Source organism: Pipistrellus hanaki (genome assembly GCF_964339955.1).
Source record: "Pipistrellus hanaki genome assembly, chromosome: 17".
Classification (NCBI taxonomy): Eukaryota; Metazoa; Chordata; class Mammalia; order Chiroptera; family Vespertilionidae; genus Pipistrellus; species Pipistrellus hanaki.
The window spans coordinates 38866216-38875265 of record NC_140519.1 but is presented as its reverse complement, the minus strand read 5'-3'; the positions used below and the strand labels follow the sequence as shown (position 1 = coordinate 38875265).

The 9050-nt window shown below is 52.5% G+C and overlaps 1 long non-coding RNA gene across 1 annotated transcript; it reads left to right on the top strand.

Annotated features, from left to right (window-relative positions):
- The first annotated feature begins 232 nt into the window (after positions 1–232).
- Positions 233–7640, top strand: LOC311611987. Its single transcript, XR_014793191.1, has 4 exons — positions 233–305; positions 515–776; positions 888–1123; positions 7284–7640. It is a non-coding gene; the product is annotated as an uncharacterized lncRNA (long non-coding RNA).
- Positions 7641–9050: the final 1410 nt, after the last annotated feature.

The window sequence follows — 9050 nt, the reverse complement described above, 5'->3', positions numbered from 1 at the left end:
GGCTGTGGTCCTTTCAAAGGTTCTAGTGAAAAACTCCTCCCGCCCCTCCCAGCTTCTGCTGGTTGCTGGCAGTCCTTGGCATTCTCAACCCTCCTTGGCCTGTAGATGCCTCCCTCCCATCTCTGCCTCGTCTTCACATGGCTTTCCCCCCTGGGTGTCTGTGTCTGTGTCCAAAGTTCTTTCTTCTTGTGAGGACACCAGTCACAGTGGATTTAGAACTCACCCAAAATCAGTCTGACCTCATCTTAACCAATTACACCTGTAAAGTCAGTATTTCCACAAAGGGGCACAATCTGAGGTTCTAGGTTAGGGATGTCGAACTCAATCAGAGAAGGGGCCAAAATCTAAAATCCAGCCTAAATCGCGGGCCGAATGGTTTACTGAACAGTCATAAACTGACAATGTCATAAACTGACAGCGGAGTGCAGTGATGACAGCGCGGTGCGGGCCACATTGCAAGGCCTGGCGGGCTGGATTTGGCCCGCGGGCCTTGTGTTTGACACATGTGTTCTAGGTGGATAGAATGTGGGGTAAGGATGGGGGTGCAGTTCAATCAGGTACAGAGTATCAAATGATAAACCAATAAACACACAAGCAAAAAGGGATGGGGCAGGATTATATGGCAAGTATGGATCTGCCTGTTTTCTGTGTTTCTGCCTTCATCTTCCTTCTCTCTGGGACACCTAGCAAAAACAACAAAAGGAAATAGGACTGTCGGGGCCACAGATGATCCTCAGATCCATACAGCTTGCATCCTCTCCCAGCTAAGATCCCAGGTAAGCCAGGTCCTAGAGGGGCACATTCTATGGGGAGGACCAGGGAAAGGAGAGGATGGGCTTCCCTTGAGTGGGGGCCCCACCATCCCCAGCCCCATAACTCTCCACCAGGCACTTGTCTCTCTAAACCAAGGGGATGTGGACACCTCTGTGGAGATGAGGAATAAGAGGAAGTGAACAGAACCCACTGGATTTCCATCTGAGCAGAGGCTCTGGTGGACACACCAGCACTGTCTGTGTGATTACAGACGGCGAGAGGAACAGAACCCGTGCCCTCACACAGAATCACAGACGGGCTGCTTTTGAACAAGGACCAGAGAGGAGCGCTCCAGAAAAGTGGCTCTCAGGTGGGACACCTGGATGGGAGAAGGTTCACAGGCAGAGGGGCAGGGTGAGGAACAGCTGGTGCCCTGGTCCTGAGTGGGGAGGGTTGGGTCCTCTCAGCCTCTGGACTGAGGCCCTGAGCTGAGGGAAGCAAGCACGGGAGTCACACTAGGTGGGGAGGAGAGGGAGGCAGGGCTGGAGCATCAGGCCTGGCAGGTCACGGTGAGGAATTTGGAGGTCAAGTCAACAGGACTCCATGACAGAACGATGGCAGGTTGCAGAGGGGTGTCAGGTCTGGATGAGAAAGAGAAGCATCAAGAATGACTCAGCAGATGGGAGGCCGAAGAGCAAGCTTGGGGCAGGAGGGCATCGAGCATTCATCTGGGGACATGTGAAGTTTAAGGTCTTTCTGGCTGGTCACGTGGAAATCCCAAGTGGGCAGGCGAATGGCTGAGTCTGAGCTCAGAGAGAAACTCGGGGCCAGAGACACTCATTGGGCGTAACCTCTGGAGGGTCAACCAGGGTCAGCCCATCCAAGTCCGCTGGGTGGCACGGGGAGAGCCATGGGTTTTATTTTTAATAATAATAAAAAAATAAATAAACAAAAGCAAAACAACATTCGTTATGAAAATGTCAGAAATTCAGACCAGCAGTAAGAGGGCAAAGGGGGAAGGAACATTGACACAAAGCTGCACTGTAAACATGTCTTCGTGTCAATATTTACCCTACCACAGTCCCGCAGCTGACGGGGTTCCCATCGCAGCAGCATTTTGGCTGTTCCAGAGTATTCCCCCTTTCTAAGCAGCACTGAGCCGGACAGATCTTGTAGCTTTTGTGTATAATCTTTCATCCTTTCTTCAGGATCAATGCCTACAAGATGAAAGAGGTGTTTGCTTCCCACGGCTTTTGGTCACCGTCATGGCACTGCCCTCCAAAACAGCTGGGCCTGTTTAGGAAGCTCTAGGTGTGGTTTGACCATGAGGAGCGCTCAGACGGGGTGGGGTTCCCTCCAGAAATTACCCCCCACCCCCACCCCCCGGCCCCATGCCCACGGGGACAGGCAGATCCACAGGGTGGGAGTTGTAGTCTCAGGGAAACACTCAATGCTCCCGTCTGCATGGGAATGTTCCCAAGAGGAGTGGCTCTCCTGAGAGCAGAGGGTGCTCAGGATGGGAGGCGGCCCTTTTGGGGAGCTCGGGGCTCCCCGCTGCTTGGACCTTCCATTACTGCAGGTCGCTCCGTCTTGCCAAGTCTTTATTTTATTTTATTTTTTCTTTTTTTTCCCTGTGAAATTTATTTTTTTATTGTTTAAAGTATTACATATAGTACCGAGTCTTTATTTTATAGCCAGATTCCACAAGGCAAAGGGCATGGTCAAGATGTTTACAACAGCCCTAGCCGGTTTGGCTCAGTGGATAGAGTGTCAGCCTGTGGAATGAAAAGTCCCAGGTTCAATTCCGGTCAAGGGCATGTACCTTGGTTGCGGGCATATCCCCAGTGGGAGGTGTGCAGGAGGCAAGTGTTTCTCTCGCATCAATGTTTCTGACTCTCTATCCTTCTCCCTTCCTCTCTGTAAAAAAAAATCAATGAAATATATATATATACAATATATATATATATATATATATATATATATATATATATATATATATATTTTAAAAAAATGTTTACAACATTCCTGTGGGGTTCGAATCTACTCAATTACATGCGCCTGAACTCTATGAAGCCCACATGACTCAGCCACGTGGGACCTCAGGTTCAGACCATAGGTTCAAGCTCATAACCATAGCCTTTGGCTGTCATTGTGCTGGGAGGGCTCTGCCCTCCACGCTGGGACTTGCTCCTGGCTTTGCCGCGAGAGGACCATGCCTCTCATTAGTCTGAGGCTTGAACCTGTCCAGTGTAGCCGCTCTCCACACCTGTGCTTCTGGAGTGTTCTTAAAATGCAGATTCAGTTTCTGCAGTCCTGGGGCAGGCCTGGGGCAGGGCCTGAGAGGCCCCACTTTTAACCAGCTCTCCCGTGATTCTGAGGCTGCTGGTCTGAGGGCCACACTGAGTAGCAAATCTTTAAACCGCTGAGACAGTGGTCGGCCAACAGAGGCTCCCGAGCCACATCCGGCTCTTTGGCCCCTTGAGTGTTTAGCAAAGGCCAGCGTAGAAGTACCCTAATTAAGTTAATAACAATGTTCCTACCTATACAGTTTAAAGCATTTGGCTCTCAAAAGAAATTTCAATCATTGTACTGTTGATATTTGGCTCTGTTGACTGATGAGTTTGCCAACCACTGCGTTAAGGCAATGTCAGATCCATTATCTCATTGTGGCCCCCAAGGACGGGAAAGTGGCAGGCAATTACCAGCCTCATTTTCAGGTGAGAAAACCAAGGTCCCAGACTCTCACGTCAGAGGTTTGCACCCTGGGACCCAGGGGCCCCTGGCCCCGTGCCGCCTTATCAAGAGGAGCTGGCAGCCCAGACAAAGGACCAAGGCGGCCCCTGATTAATCCCTGCCTCCAGGTTTTATCACAGCCCCAAGGGCCTCCCTGCACCAGTCCTGATGTGGGGGAGACCAAGGCTGCTGGGGTCTCCCTCCAGTCTAGGACACTGATAAGAAAACAGACCAGAGTCCTCGGCCAGCCTTGGGCGATAAGGATAAGGAAAGAATAACACGGAGCTCAGCAGCCCCTCTCACTCCCCTCCTCTGCGTTAAAAAATAAAAGTCTCCCAGCCTCCCTCTTTTGGGGGAAGAGGAAATGGGGCATGGGCTTTTCTTGGCTTGCTCCCATCCAGGGCAGCTGGATTTTATTTGGCACATTCACGGCCACTCTTTCCTGGCATTGGCTGGTCCTGGGAGAGCTTGCAAGATCCCTGTCCCCGCTCTTGGGCCCCTTCCTCCCCGGCCACCCTTTACCTCTGCCCCCTGCTCTGTGGCGTGGGTGTCCCCGAGGGTTATCATGTGCCCACGTGTCTCCTCAGCTCGACCGGAGGCATGGGTTTCCCTATCTCCATCCCTGAATCCCAAGGGCCGGCACGGTGCTGGGCGCCGAGCAGGAAGTGCTGTTTAAATGCAGTTGCAGAGGAGATCGGTGCCAAAGGAGAACATGACAGCGGAGGAGTGAGTCCCTGTCCTTCAGCTTCCGCCTCTCAGCAGCTGGGCCACCGTGGGCGGGTTCCCTCACCTCTCCGTGCCTCGTTTGTAAAACGGGGTTCAGGATTGCAACCCCCCAAGATGCTCGGCGGGAAGGTGATGTGAGCTCATCTACCCAAATGGGCTTAGCAGGGTGTCTGAGTCCTCGTAAGTCCTGGGTTGGCATGGTTGTTGCTCTTTTGCTAGTAAGACAACAGGAGACCCACCCCCGAAAGGACATGAGGGCAGAAATGTGCGATCACAGCAAGAAGGGCGCGGGCCCACGCAGAAAGGGGCGTGAGGAGGAGTGCGATGCAGACAGAAACATTTGCTCGTAGGCCGCGGCCGGGAAACTTCAAAGCAGGTAAACATTGGAGGGTGACATTTACGTTGTCACAGAGCAGGCGGGACCATCGCTGGTGGGGCCTCGGCAGCCTCAGGCAGGAAATGGGGTCAGCGGGAGCTGAACGGTTGGCCGAAACGGGTGGCTTAAGGAGTCCTGCGGTGCCAGGTCGAGGCTGGTGTTTTGAAGGGGCCTGGAGGGTGAGTGTGGGAGGGACAGACAGGTACACCCGGGCAGTCCGAGATGCACCCGATAACACCCGACTCCTCCTGCAGGCAGCTCCTTCGGGCTGCTTTATCTTGCACTGAAGTTTCTATAATTCTAAAGACATGCTGCAGCAGCCACGTGAGAAGATTTCAAAGATAGAGAGGCGATTGGAAGCTCTACAGGGAAACTAAGAGGGAGATGAGGCCATGAATCTCAGCTCAGCCATTCAAGGGTTTAGGTTTTATTTCTCGTGGCAATGGAACCCAGACCACTCTGATGACACCAAAACCAGATGTCTGATTCGTGGATGACCTGGTCCCTACTGGCTCTTTCTCCATTCGCTAGCTCCTCTGAGGAGGTGATGAAGACATGGAAAACATGGAGAGGTGCCAATTACTCAAATCTAATAATAACAAAGGAAGCACTTTGAGCCTGCCCTCCGAGGACCCTGGGCGATGTAGGCCCTGGCTCAGGGGAACCCCAGGATCCCTGCTGTTGTTAAGACTCTAGGATTCAAACCCTGCCCTCCACCTGGGGATGGTGCTGTGGGTCCCCCCTCAGGAAAGGGGGCACCAGGTGTTTGCTTGGATTCCTCGGAGACCCGTCTGATCCTTTGTGAGGTGTGTCATCAGAGTTGGGAGAACAGCCCATGATTAAAGAATGTTACATCAGTTCACTCCAACCCCTGGCCATTGCCTACAATTCTGTAGTCGGATCATCAGCTCTTGGCTGAAGGCCCTGACTACCATGACAGTCTTCCAGTGCATAGATTTATCTCGTATAATTACAAGTTACCTTAGAAATCGAGGGGTCTGAGGAGAGGGGCTCAGAATCCGGTGGGGGTGAGGCAGGGACGGGGAGCAGTGGACACCTTGCAGAGGAGTGGAAGGGAAGCCAGAGTGGCCACAGTACCTCACCCCTCTCCTACGTTTACATTCCTCCTCGCTCTCCACTGCCCTGAGAATGAAATCCACATGGCCTTATTAGTAAGAATCTCATCCTCAAAGCCTATACTTTCAGGGATGGATCATTTCTATGGTTTGTTGCCAGAGAAGCTTCTCCGAACGTGCAGAGCCCCCAAAACCCCGAGGAGGAGGCGCAGCCTTCTCTCCTGAGCGTGAAGCTGGCTTTTGGTGTTCCTTTTGCAACTACCACAAGCCATTGATGATCGCTCTTCTCTTCCTTTGGGAGAGTAAGAGGGAGAGGACACAGTGGTTTCTGTTGAGGGAAAAAAAAAGTCATCCCAGCCCTAGCTGGTTTGGCTCAATGGTTAGAGTACCAGCCCCTGGAATGAAGGGTCTCGTGTTCAATTCAGCTGCACTCGGCGTTAGAATCTTTCTGGTAATCCCTACCATCACTGCCTCAATGGCCTGGCCCAGCCCCAGGGCCCGCAACCTCCCCAGATCCAGACCCCAAGGGATTATGCCCGACACAGCAATGATCCTTTAGGACTGACTGGCCACTGCCTGGGCCACTGTAGTTGTTAACTATTTTGACTCTCACCCCTGCCTCCACACACACCAGCTCCGGGAGGCAGTTAGGTGGGGAGAATAGAGGAAGGGGCAGGGCCCACACTGGGGTTGGAGCAGAGCAGAGGGAGGAGTAGAGTAAAAAAGAGTGAGGAGACAGCTGTAGGCAGAACCGAGGAAGGTGCCATGAGGCGGGATGCTAGGAGCAGGGGTCTTCAAACTACGGCCCGCGGGCCACATGCAGCCCCCAGGGGAGTCTGATCCTGCCCGCCAGGTTTTTTGGGCAATGAGCGCAGCCAAGGTGTTACAGTAGGGATTAGTAGTTCATATAGTCCGGCCCTCCAGCTCTCTGAGGGACCGTGATCTGGCCCCCACTTTAAAAAGTTTGAGGACCCCTGGCTAGGGTATGTGAGTAGCAATGTAAGTGCTTGGCAACCTCTTTAGACATATCTGGAGGGAACTGGTTTTCTGCAGTTCACATAGAGCGAGAATCCGGGCTATTACATTTGGGTGTTAAAAGAAAATGAGCTGCTGAAACCACTGTTGCTCAGTAGATAGAGCGTCAGCCTGTGGACTCAAGAGTCCCAGGTTCGATTCCTATCAAGGGCATGTACCTTGGTTGCGGGCACATCCCCAGTAGGAGGTGTGCAGGAGGCAGCTGGCCGATGTTTCTTTCTCATCGATGTTTCTAGCTCTCTGTCCCTCTCCCTTCCTCTCTATAAAAATAAATAAATAAATAAATAAATAAATAAATAAATAAATAAATAAAATATATTTAAAAGAAATGAGCTTACAAAGGACCAGGAAACCAGGGGATACTGAGCATACAAACCAGACAGCGAGAATGGCCCTCCCCGTGCTAGTTCTGATCGTTTCCATTTGATACCAGAGAATAGTTTGTGTCAGCAAAGAACAGGCTGAAAGAAAACAGCACAATGCCCTTGTCTTTAATCAGATGTTCTGCTGTGCAGGGGGTGGGAGGGACGGGTACGCATCACGCTGGCTCCGCGTGCCAGTTTCAAATCTGACACGTTCCACAGGTGTGAGCCTCCGGGGCAGGAACACGGGCCCCCGCTGTGTTTGCTACGCTCTCTGATCAGCCCCCGCAGCCCGTTCTCTTCACTTCGTATCAGAAAAGTTACGGGACGCTCCGAGGCAGAAATACAAGCCATCATCTTCAAGAGGCCGAGCAAGCACTGGGGCGGGGGTGAGAGGTACTGTGCTGCTGTCTCCATCACCCCACACCTCCCAGGCTTGTGCACCGGAACTCTCTCTCCCCGTTTGGTCCTTCCATTCAGATCTCTCCTCTTCTTCTCACGCTCACGTCCTTGCTTTGTGGATAGGCTCGCATCCCATTCTCTGACAGCACAGCGGCCCGGCGCCAGCACTGAGGGGAGGCTGCGGGCTCACAGAGGATGACGGATGGTCCCCGTCGCACTGCAGAGAAGCCAGCACGGGCCTGAGAAGCAGAGAGCAAAGATGTCCATTCACCCAGACAGCTGGGACTCAAGAGAGGGAACTACCAAACCGCCTGGGGGAGGAGAGGGGGGATTTGGTGGTTCCCTCGCCCTACAGGGTGGTGGACACTTGGAGGGAAACATCTCATTTGAGACCGAGCAGGTATGTCTGTGTGCCTCGCAATACTCATTCAGGACGTTCCAGAGCCAACGTCTTCTCCGCTGCTTCTTGGACCTTCGTGCCTACAACTCGCCCCTCACCCCACTCTGTCCAACGACCCCCCCCTGCGGTTCCTGGGACCCGCCTCTGCAGCCCTGTCCTCTGTCTGGGACACTGTAGATGTGGTGACTGTACAAAAAGTTAACATACATCCCCCGTCGCTCTCTCCAGCCTTCCGCAGCCCTGTGTGTCTTTCTGGCATTTCCCCCACCAGATCCATCTGACATTTGCTTAATTTCCGTCTCTCCCCATCCTCTGTGTGTAAGCTCGAGAGAGGAGGCCTGTGTCTGTTTTGTGTGCGTCAGAGTCTTCCATACCCAGAAAAGAATTGCCACAAGGCAGCAGCTCAACATGTACTCTTTCGACCCACATTTTTACATCTCCGGAGCCTTCCAGGCTGCTGCTTCAGACCCCTGGGGAGCCGACCCTGGAACAGTTGAGAGCCTCTCCCAAATTTCTCTGTGTGCAGTTGCACTGGGGATTTTGAGTTCATCAACCAACATACTGATGGAATAACCAACAGACAGCCTAGCGTCTTCTTTCTACTGGCAGACACGTTACCAGCGACACCCAGCATCTCCAAAGGGTGGCCATCCAGGGGTGCTCGTCACATGCCAGGCATTGTGCTATGTGCTCTGCACACATGAGCACATTGAATCCCCACCACGACCCTCTGAGATAGGGACTCTTGTTATTCCCCCTTCTACAGATAAGGAAACTGAGTCAAGAAGGTCGTCAGCTGGCCAAGGCCACACAGCTGGTGACAGGAGGAGCCAGGAGTAAAACCCAGCCGGCGTGGCTCCAGTGCACGTGCTCATCACATGCTCATCACCACCTGCGTCACGGCATAGCTAGCAAACACCAAGGATTGTGGGTAAGTCCCAGAGCGTTAGCCATACTAACTTCCTGTACCATTCAGAGAGCAGCTCCAAGTCCATTCTAATTTCATGTTTTCTTTAAAGACATAAATTCGTGGGAGATATTTACTCTTAGAAAATGCACTGATGAGCCGAAACCAGTTTGGCTCAGTGGATAGAGCGTCGGTCTGTGGACTAAAGCAGTGTTTTTCAACCTTTTTTGGGCAAAGGCACACTTGTTTCATGAAAAAAATCACGAGGCACACCACCATT